The following is an 8,832-nucleotide window of genomic DNA, read 5'->3' as shown; positions in this document are numbered from 1 at the left end:
ACCACAATAAAAAAAAATAAGTACACTTTTACCAAACACCTGGGGAACAACACTACCATGAACTGTCATAGACCAGCAAGATCACACAATTCCAAGTATGCCATGCTTACTAAAGAAAGCCCAAGGGCTAAAGCCACCTGAAAAAGCCAAAAACAAACAAACAAACAAACAAACAAAAAACCCCACAAAAACCAAAAGAATAATCTGGGCTGCTACAAAATGTTGAGGTTAAAATTCTACAGCCAGGGGCACCTGGATGGCTCAGTGGGTTAAAGCCTCTGCCTTTGGCTCAGGTCATGATCCCAGGGTCCTAGGATAGAGACCCGCATGGGGCTCTCTGGGAGCCTGCTCCCCCTCCTCTCTCTGCCTATTTGTGATCTCTGTCAAATAAATAAATACAATCTTTAAAAAGAAAAAAAAAAAAACCTCTACAGCCATAAGCCATGAACCCTTACCACCCAGAAACTTAATTTCTCCAGTTGTATTTATTTTTCAATGTATTCAGCCAAGGCACCACCAGATGTTGTCATCTGAGGAGCAAAGAATAACACCGCTTCTTCTCCTCCTAAGTTCCTTATCATTAAATAAAATCAAGCAGATGGGGGTCAAAATATCACACGTATTACTCATTAAACAGTTCAGAGAAAGTGGCTTTGGTCTGTAGCTAAGTGGACTTGCAATAGTTCCCTCTTGAATTCAATGTAATTACTTTGTCATCAAACAGATGGACAACCTTGGCTCCCCAAACACACAGTCAACCCTCTTATTCTATGGAAGACAACTCATTAAAACACAAATCTGGCAGGCAGAAAGACCTAGAGGGAACCAGAAGGAGAGGAGCTTATCAGTTATTCAAGTCTTCCAGTAGAGGAGATAACTGTTGAGATAGGGCTCAAGGCCAAGGGCATTGCATGGAGAGTTTCCTCTATATAGAAACATGAAGCTAGGAGAAAGTAGTTACTTCACCACACGTTTTGAAAAGAAGAAAACTTGGACAAACCAGCAACCATCAAATCTAATGAGTAAGAGATCAAAAAGAAAATTTTACAGAACCTTTAGGGAACAGATTATCCCTGTAACATATAAAAGACCTCAACAAACACATAATTAGGGTAAGTTACCCAGCTCAATTTATGAGGCTAACCTTGACCACAAAACTGGATAAGAACTTTACAGAAAAGAAAATTATCAACAAAATTACTAATAACCCAGGTATTAAAATTATTAATAAATGTTACATGTATTGATTATATTGTATATTATACTGATTATTAAAAAGCAATATATCATGACCAAGTTTGACTTATCCTCAAATGCCAGATATTCAATAAAGAAAATCTATTAATGTAATGTACCACATTAGCAGATATTAAAAAAATAAGACAAAGATAGCTGCTATCATTCCTTCTATTCCACATTATACTTACTGAAGTGTTAACAAATGCAGTAGGACAATAAATGAGTCAGAGAATTGGGTAATAAGAAGCAAATACTGCCAATATTTGTAATACTGTCTTTATAGAAAATCTAGTAGAATGTATGAAGTTATTAGAACTCATATGAAAGCCCAGTCATATTGCTGGAGACAAGATTAATGTACAAAAATAAATAGTGTTCCGATATGTGCAATTTTTTTAAAAGATTTTATTTATTTGACAGAGAGAGAGATCACAGGTAGGCAGAGAGGCAGGCGGGGCGGGGGAGGCAGGATCCCCACTGACCAGAGAGCCCGATGCGGGATCCCAGGACCCCGAGATCATGACCTGAGCCTAAGGCAGAGGCTCAACCTGTTGAGCAACACTGGTGTCCCCCTATATATGTGAATATTTTAAAAACTAAAAAAAGACATAGAAATCAGGTATCAGGGATACCTGGGTGGCTCAGTCATTAAGCAACTGCCTTCAGCTCAGGTCATGATCCCAGGGTCCTGGGATCAAGCTCTGCATCAGGCTACCTGCTCAGTGGGAAGCCTACTTCCTCTCCGACTCCCCTTGGTTGTGTTCCCTCTCCCACTATCTCTCTGTCAAATAAATAAAATAAAATCTTTTTAAAAAATCAGATATCATTCCCAATAGCAACAGAGATATACCACATTATTAAACAGGAAGAATCAATATCATCAATGTGTCACTTCTTTCCCAAATTAGTTCACAAGTTTAATTCAATTCTTATTGAAATACAAGCAAGACATTTTGTGGAACTTGATGCACAGATCCTGAAACTGATCTGGCTATGTAAAGGGTTGGGAATAACCATCATAATTTTGAAGAAAAAGGATAAGGGGAAAGGACATTCTCTACCAGATACCAAGATTATAATCATTAAAATATGTGGTATTGATCCAAACTTAGACAAATAGATAAAAGGAATAGAACTGAAATTCCAGAAACAGCTCTACACATATATATGATTGAGGCAGCATTAGAAATCAGTGAAGAGGGGCCCCTGGGTGGCTCAGTGGGTTAAGCCTCTGCCTTCAGCTGAGGTCACGATCTCAGGATCCTAAAATTGAGCCCCGCATCAGACTCTCTGCTCAGTGGGGAGCCTGCACCCCCCCCTCTCTGCCTACTTGTGATCTCTATATCTCTGTCAAATAAATAAATAAAATCTTTTAAAAATTTAAAAAAAGAAATCAGTGAATAAAGAATTTACTATTGAATAAATAATATTGCAGAGACAATGACTAGACATATGAGAAATATGATTTTAGATCCCTACCTCATACCATAAACAAAATAATTTTCCCATATGGATTAAAGAACTGTGAAAGGCAAAGCACAAATTTTTTAAACATTTCTGCTGGATATATTCCATTTGCCACTAATACCAGTTAGTCTTTTATTTGTTTGTTTATTTATTTATTTATTTAAACATAAATGTATTTTTATCCCCAGGGGCACAGGTCTGAATCACCAGGTTTACACACTTCACAGCACTCACCATAGCACATACCCTCCCCAATGTCCATAACCCCACCCCCCTCCGCCAACCCCTCTCTCCCCAGCAACCCTCAGTTTGTTTTGTGAGATTAAGAGTCACTTATGGTTTGTCTCCCTCCCAATCCCATCTTGTTTCATTTATTCTTCTCCTACCCCTCCCATGTTGCATCTCTACTTCCTCATATACCAGTTAGTCTTTGCTGCATAGCAAACACTTCATTAAGCTCCCAATTCTGTGAGAAAGCCAGAATTGGGGGTTGGCTCAGCTAGGCAGTTCTGATCATCATGGATGGGTTTATCCATGCATTTGTGATCAGCTGCCAGTCAGCTAGGTCACTCGGTGTGTTGGCTGGCTAAAAGTTGGAATAATAGCCAACTGTTTCTCATCACCCAATAAGCTAACCAGACATCACAGTGCAAGGATGGGGCTCTCAAAAACTGTGCAGTGTCTGAGAGCTTTCAAACCTCTGCTTGTGTCATGTTTGCTAATGCCCCATTGGCCGAAGTTTGAGTCACATGGCCAAAGTGAGATTCAAGAGGTGAGGAAATAGACTCTACTTCTTGGGACACATGCAAACACTGGAAAAACTTGTGGCTATTTTTATAATCACCACCCTCTGATTCTGCTTTGTGCCCCAGAGGGCTAAACTGTATAGACTGCATCAAGAATCCCTCATGCTCTCTGAACCTCAGAAGCCTAAAGGAGGCTACATCAGAAGATAAGAAGAATGGAGGAGAGTGAGAGTGGAGGTTTATTCCCCTGGCTCTCTTTGCAGCAGCCTTGCTGCTGACTGTATTTATTCATCCAGAGTCCAAGCTCTAGTCAGGGGGCCTTTGTCCACCATGCCTTGTCTAGATTCTAGATTCTCTCTCCCCTACCAGGCTTAGGAGTAACAGTGGAGCTCACTGTACTGGCCCTGGGATACAACACAAACTTCTGTGATTCCCTTCTGTGATTACATTTTAGCTTTGTGAATAAACTCTCTGGTAAACCTTCCTCAAATTACTCAATTTGAGTGTAGCATGTTCTCCTGTGGGACCCTGACTGATAGAGAAGTAAATATTTGAAGAACTTCTTAAGGCACAGAAGGCAAAAACTATAAAATTAAAATATGACAAAACATATTGTGGAAATAGAAAATTATACACACAAATATTTTGACTCAGCCATAGTTAAAATGAAATAGTTAAAATGAACTAAATGAATGAATTAAATAGTTAAAATGAAAGCCATAAGCCATACATTTTGAGAAACTTTTGAGTGGAGATGATTTGGACACAGTAATTTTAATAATCTTTAACATTAAGTTAAAGCAAAAGCTAAAAATATGTTGATTAAACCCCAGCCTGGCTGGGTGTGGTTACAGTTCTGTTAAAGTTAGTTCTATGCATGAATAGAAGATAAATTTATTAATATGTCTCTTATTTTTTTTAATATGTCTCTTATTATGGACATTTATGTTATTTCCAATCTGTTACTATTATAATGTTTTTTATGTCCACTTAATTCATTCTCTATCCTAATGTCTTCTCTCTGTTTTACTTTTCACATTTTTTTTTTTTACAATTATTTATTTATTTGACAGAGAACACAAGTAGGCAGAGAGGCAGGCAGGGAGAGAGAGGAGGAAGCAGGCTCCCCGCTGAGCAGAGAACCCCATGTGGGGCTGGATCCTAGGATGCTGGGATCACGACCGGAGCCCAAAGCAAAAGCTTTAACCCACTGAGCCACCCAGGTGCCCCTACTTTTCACATTTAAATCTATAGTCCACTTGGGGTGCCTGGGTGGCTCAGTCATTAAGAGTCTGCCTTTGGCTCAGGTCATGATCCCAGGGTCCTGTGATCAAGCCCCACATCAGGCTTTCTGCTCATCTAAGAGCCTGCTTCTTCCTCTGCCCCTTTGCCCCCCACACTCCCACCCCGCTCATGCTCTCCCTCTCTTGCTCTATATCAAATAAATAAATAAAATCTTAAAAAAATATATAGTCCACTTAAAATTAATTTTTGTGAATGGCAAGATACTGGTCAAATATATTTTTCTTCCTGTATGGATTCCTAGTTGACCCAGAATGAAAAGCCATAATTTCCACAGTGATCTTAGTGCCATCTTTTTCTTAAATCAAGGTGCAAATAGAACATGGGTTCCTCCTTTTAATTTCTTTTAGTTTTCTGTGATTTTATGCTTTAGAGTTATCTTTCAAAAACAGCACTTGGGTTTTTGTTTTTGTTTTTAAATCTGACTTTTAATTGGTTATTTAATCCATTCACATTTATTTTGATTATATTTGGACTTGTTTATACTTTCTTTTCGTCTAATTTCTTTTTCCCTTCTTTTTTTGCTTTTTAAAAAATCTCCCAGAATATTGTTATTGTTCCTCTTCGTCTTTTGTGTATTTCCCCTTTAAGTTTTTCTCTTTTTAAGTCTGGTATCTAGTCCCTCTACTTTTATTGTTGATAATAAATCTTAAAAAATTATGAAATTTTATCAATCATGCCTAACACAGTCTTAAAGCTAAACAACTTCTCATCTATCTCAGATTAAAAAAAGATTTTAGAACATTTTAGTACAGGTTTTGTTTTTATTTTATTTTGAAATAAATTTCGATTTACAGAGAAGTTGAAATATTTACCTTGGTAGAATACTTCTAACTAAATTACAGACTTCATTTGAAATTTACATTTTTTACATTAATGTCTTTTTTTCTGTACAAGAGTCTAACCCCGGATCCCATATAAAATTTAGTTGTCATGTCTCCTTAGTCTCCTGCAATCTGTGACAGTTTGAGTCTTTGTCTTTTATGTCCTCAACGTTTTTGAAGAGAACTGATCAGTTATTTTGCAGAATGTCCCTCAATTTGAATCTGTCTGATGTCTTTTCCTAATTGAATTGAGGTTACACATTTTTGGAAAGAAAATCACAAAGTGACTAGTCCTTCTCAGTCTTCCATATCTTGAAGTTCATAATGTAGTGATGATGTTGATTTTAATCACTTGGCAAAAGTGGTGTTCACTGGGCCTCTACACTGCAGTTACCATTATCTTCTTAATACTCAGGGAGATTCTTGACTCCGACATTATTTCTGATATTCCAGTTCTTTTTAAATGCCATATATGAAACACTATTATTGTTTTATAGAGACCATTATTTCTTTGAATTTACATATGTGGCTACCATTTTACTTGCCCACTATTCCACCTTGAATTTCAGATCATCCTCTGGTATCTTTTTCCTCTTAAAGTATATCTTTTAGAAGTTCCTTTTGAGCAAGGCTCTTGGTGGTAGACGTTCCCAGTTTTGATTATCTGTAAATGATTTTCTGGTCCTTTTATTTTTGAATGATAATTTGGTTGGATACCCAATGCAAGGTTAATAGGGACTTTCTGTCAACATTTTCAATAAGATACTCCACTGTCCTCTAGTTTTTACTGAAGTTGCTAAGACATCTGTTCTCATCTTGTCTCTCCTCTATAGAGGTTCCTCTCCTTCTCTCTGACTGCTCTCATGATATGTTCATTGCTTCTATTGTTCTGTAGTTTTAGAATGATACTTTTTATTTGTTCTGCTTGGATATGTTGTATATCATGGATCTCTTGATTCATATTTTTCATTAGTTCTGGAGCATTCATAGCCAGTTTTTCTTTAAATATTGCCTTTGCTCCATTATGTCCACTTTCTCCTTCTGGAATGCTAATTAAATATGTTACTCCTTCTCATTATATTTTTCATGCACTCTTTTATATTTTCAATCTCCTTCTCTATCTTTACCACATTTTAGATATATATTATTGACTTTTTAATTTTTCTTTCCCCTCTCCCCACTCTCCCCCTTTTTTTTCCTATGAAATAGTTTTAATATCTGCTCTGAGTTTCAGAAGTGACTTTACTCTTGTCTTAGTGAAAGCATCCTGTCTTATTGTCTAAGACTCCTGGCCCTGGTGTTCCTGGGGGATGGAGCAAGGGAAACGGAGAGAAATGGTAGGAAGGGTGGCCAGGGTTCCTCTATTCTTTAGCAAACAACTGTTTCCAGGAGGGGCAAAAGACCAGAGGAAAGAAGCCCTCGTTCTGATGGTGGCTCTCATGTCCCCAACCATCATGCAGGAGCCAGTGCTGGAAGCTGGCTCAAAGTGAACAAAAGGAACCCTAGGAATCCAAACAAAAGCCTGAAGCCAAGGCCTTTTTTTTTTTTTTTCCTAGGAAATGTCGTCTTTGCTGTTCAGGGAGCAATACTGCAGACACTTTTATTCCTTATAGAAAAGCAATAAAAAGAAAGAAAGAAAGAAAGAAAAAGAAAGAAAGAAAGAAAGAAAGAAAGCAAAGCAAAGCAAAGCAAAGCAAAGCAAAGCAATCTGTCTGTCTCACCCTCGCTGCTGTTTGACTTGCAGGATGGTGGTCCCACATGCCTGTGCTCTAAGTAGCTGTCAGACTTTTACTTTCCCTCCCCCTGATTCTTCTGCCTACTTGGACACTCTCTTTGGCAGGTCACTTCCCATCTGCTGGAACCTTCTGGACTACACATCCCACGTGTATTTGAGAGCAACTTTAAATTTAGCCATCTCATACCTGAAAAGCTTTAGCATGCAGGCCTGCTCTGGGTTCAGCACATCACCCTCCTTGCACATCTCATGGTTGGACAGTAGGGTCACCACATCTCTCTTGAGGATCCGGGGAGTGGGGAACTGCTCCAGATGTCACAGTGAAAGTTACTTTGTTTCCAGCTTGAGTGAAATCCATTTCTGTGTATTTTGTAAAGCATTCATTCACTTTCTTCCTGGTGTGGTTGGTGAAAAGGAGACCGACCTCTACTCCTCAACTTCTTGCTGACCTGATGCAGGTTGTCTTTGTACTTGTCAGATGGGCTTCAAGCCAAGGCCACCATCATCACCTTGTTTTTGCCAAAGAACATCTGGCTGTGCTTCCAGGTATTACGATGTCTTTCAGCTTCCTGTTCTTCATGTTAGCCACAGAGAAGACGAAAAGGTACTTGTATATGTCTGCGCATTTCCAAAGCCCTTCTATCAGGTTCTGTTTCAGTTCTAAGCCTTTCTTGGTAGTTTTGGTTAAGGAAACTTTCTTATTGTGGTGGATTTGGCTATATCTTTCAGACATATATATTTTTTAAGATTTTATTTATTTATTTATTTGACAGAGTTCACAAGTAGACAGAGAGGCAGGCAGAGAGAGAGAGAGAGGAGGAAGCAGGCTCCCCACTGAGCAGAGAGCCCAACGAGGTGCTTGGCTCGATCCCAGGACCCCGGGATCGTGACCTGAACGAAAGGCAGAGGCTTTAAGTCACTGATCCACCCAGGTGCCCTAGTCATATTTTCTAGTGTACTAACTGTCCAGTTGTTCCAGCACCATTATTGAAAAGACTACCTTTTTTTCAATGCTCCAAAGTCTTGTATTTTTCAAAAACCAAGTATTCATATGTCATGATCAAATGTCCTTTTCTGGGTTTTCTATATATTTTACTGATCTATTTGAATATTCTTATACCAGTGCCATATCACCTTATTTACTATAGCCTCCTAAGAAGTCTTCATATTCAACAAACAAATCCTCTACCTGGTTTTCATTTTTTAAGTATATCATGACTCTTCTTGGCCCTTTGTCCAAAGACTTTTAAGAATCAGTTTGTCAAGTTCCACAAAAATAAGGTTAGAATTGAATTTATAATAAGATTGAATTTATAGATCAGTTTGCAAAGAAAACCACTCCATTTATTTAGGTCTTCTCCAATATCTCTCACTGCATTTTATACTTATATGAAGTAGTATTTTTCTGTAGAAGTCTTACACAGTTTTTGTTAGATTTATTCCTAGGGATTTGACATTTCTTGATTGTAAATGATACCTCTTTAAACTTTCAGTTTCTAAGTTTTTTTTTTAACATAAG

General features: G+C 38.0%; 1 pseudogene; it reads right to left on the bottom strand.

The window, feature by feature from the left end:
* Nucleotides 1-7,358: 7,358 nt before the first annotated feature.
* LOC122905409 lies at nucleotides 7,359-8,046 on the bottom strand (annotated as a pseudogene).
* Between the last annotated feature and the right edge of the window lie 786 nt (nucleotides 8,047-8,832).

This window comes from Neovison vison, chromosome 4 (assembly GCF_020171115.1).
Source record: "Neovison vison isolate M4711 chromosome 4, ASM_NN_V1, whole genome shotgun sequence".
Taxonomy (NCBI): Eukaryota; Metazoa; Chordata; class Mammalia; order Carnivora; family Mustelidae; genus Neogale; species Neogale vison.
This window is presented reverse-complemented; position numbering and strand designations above follow the sequence as displayed.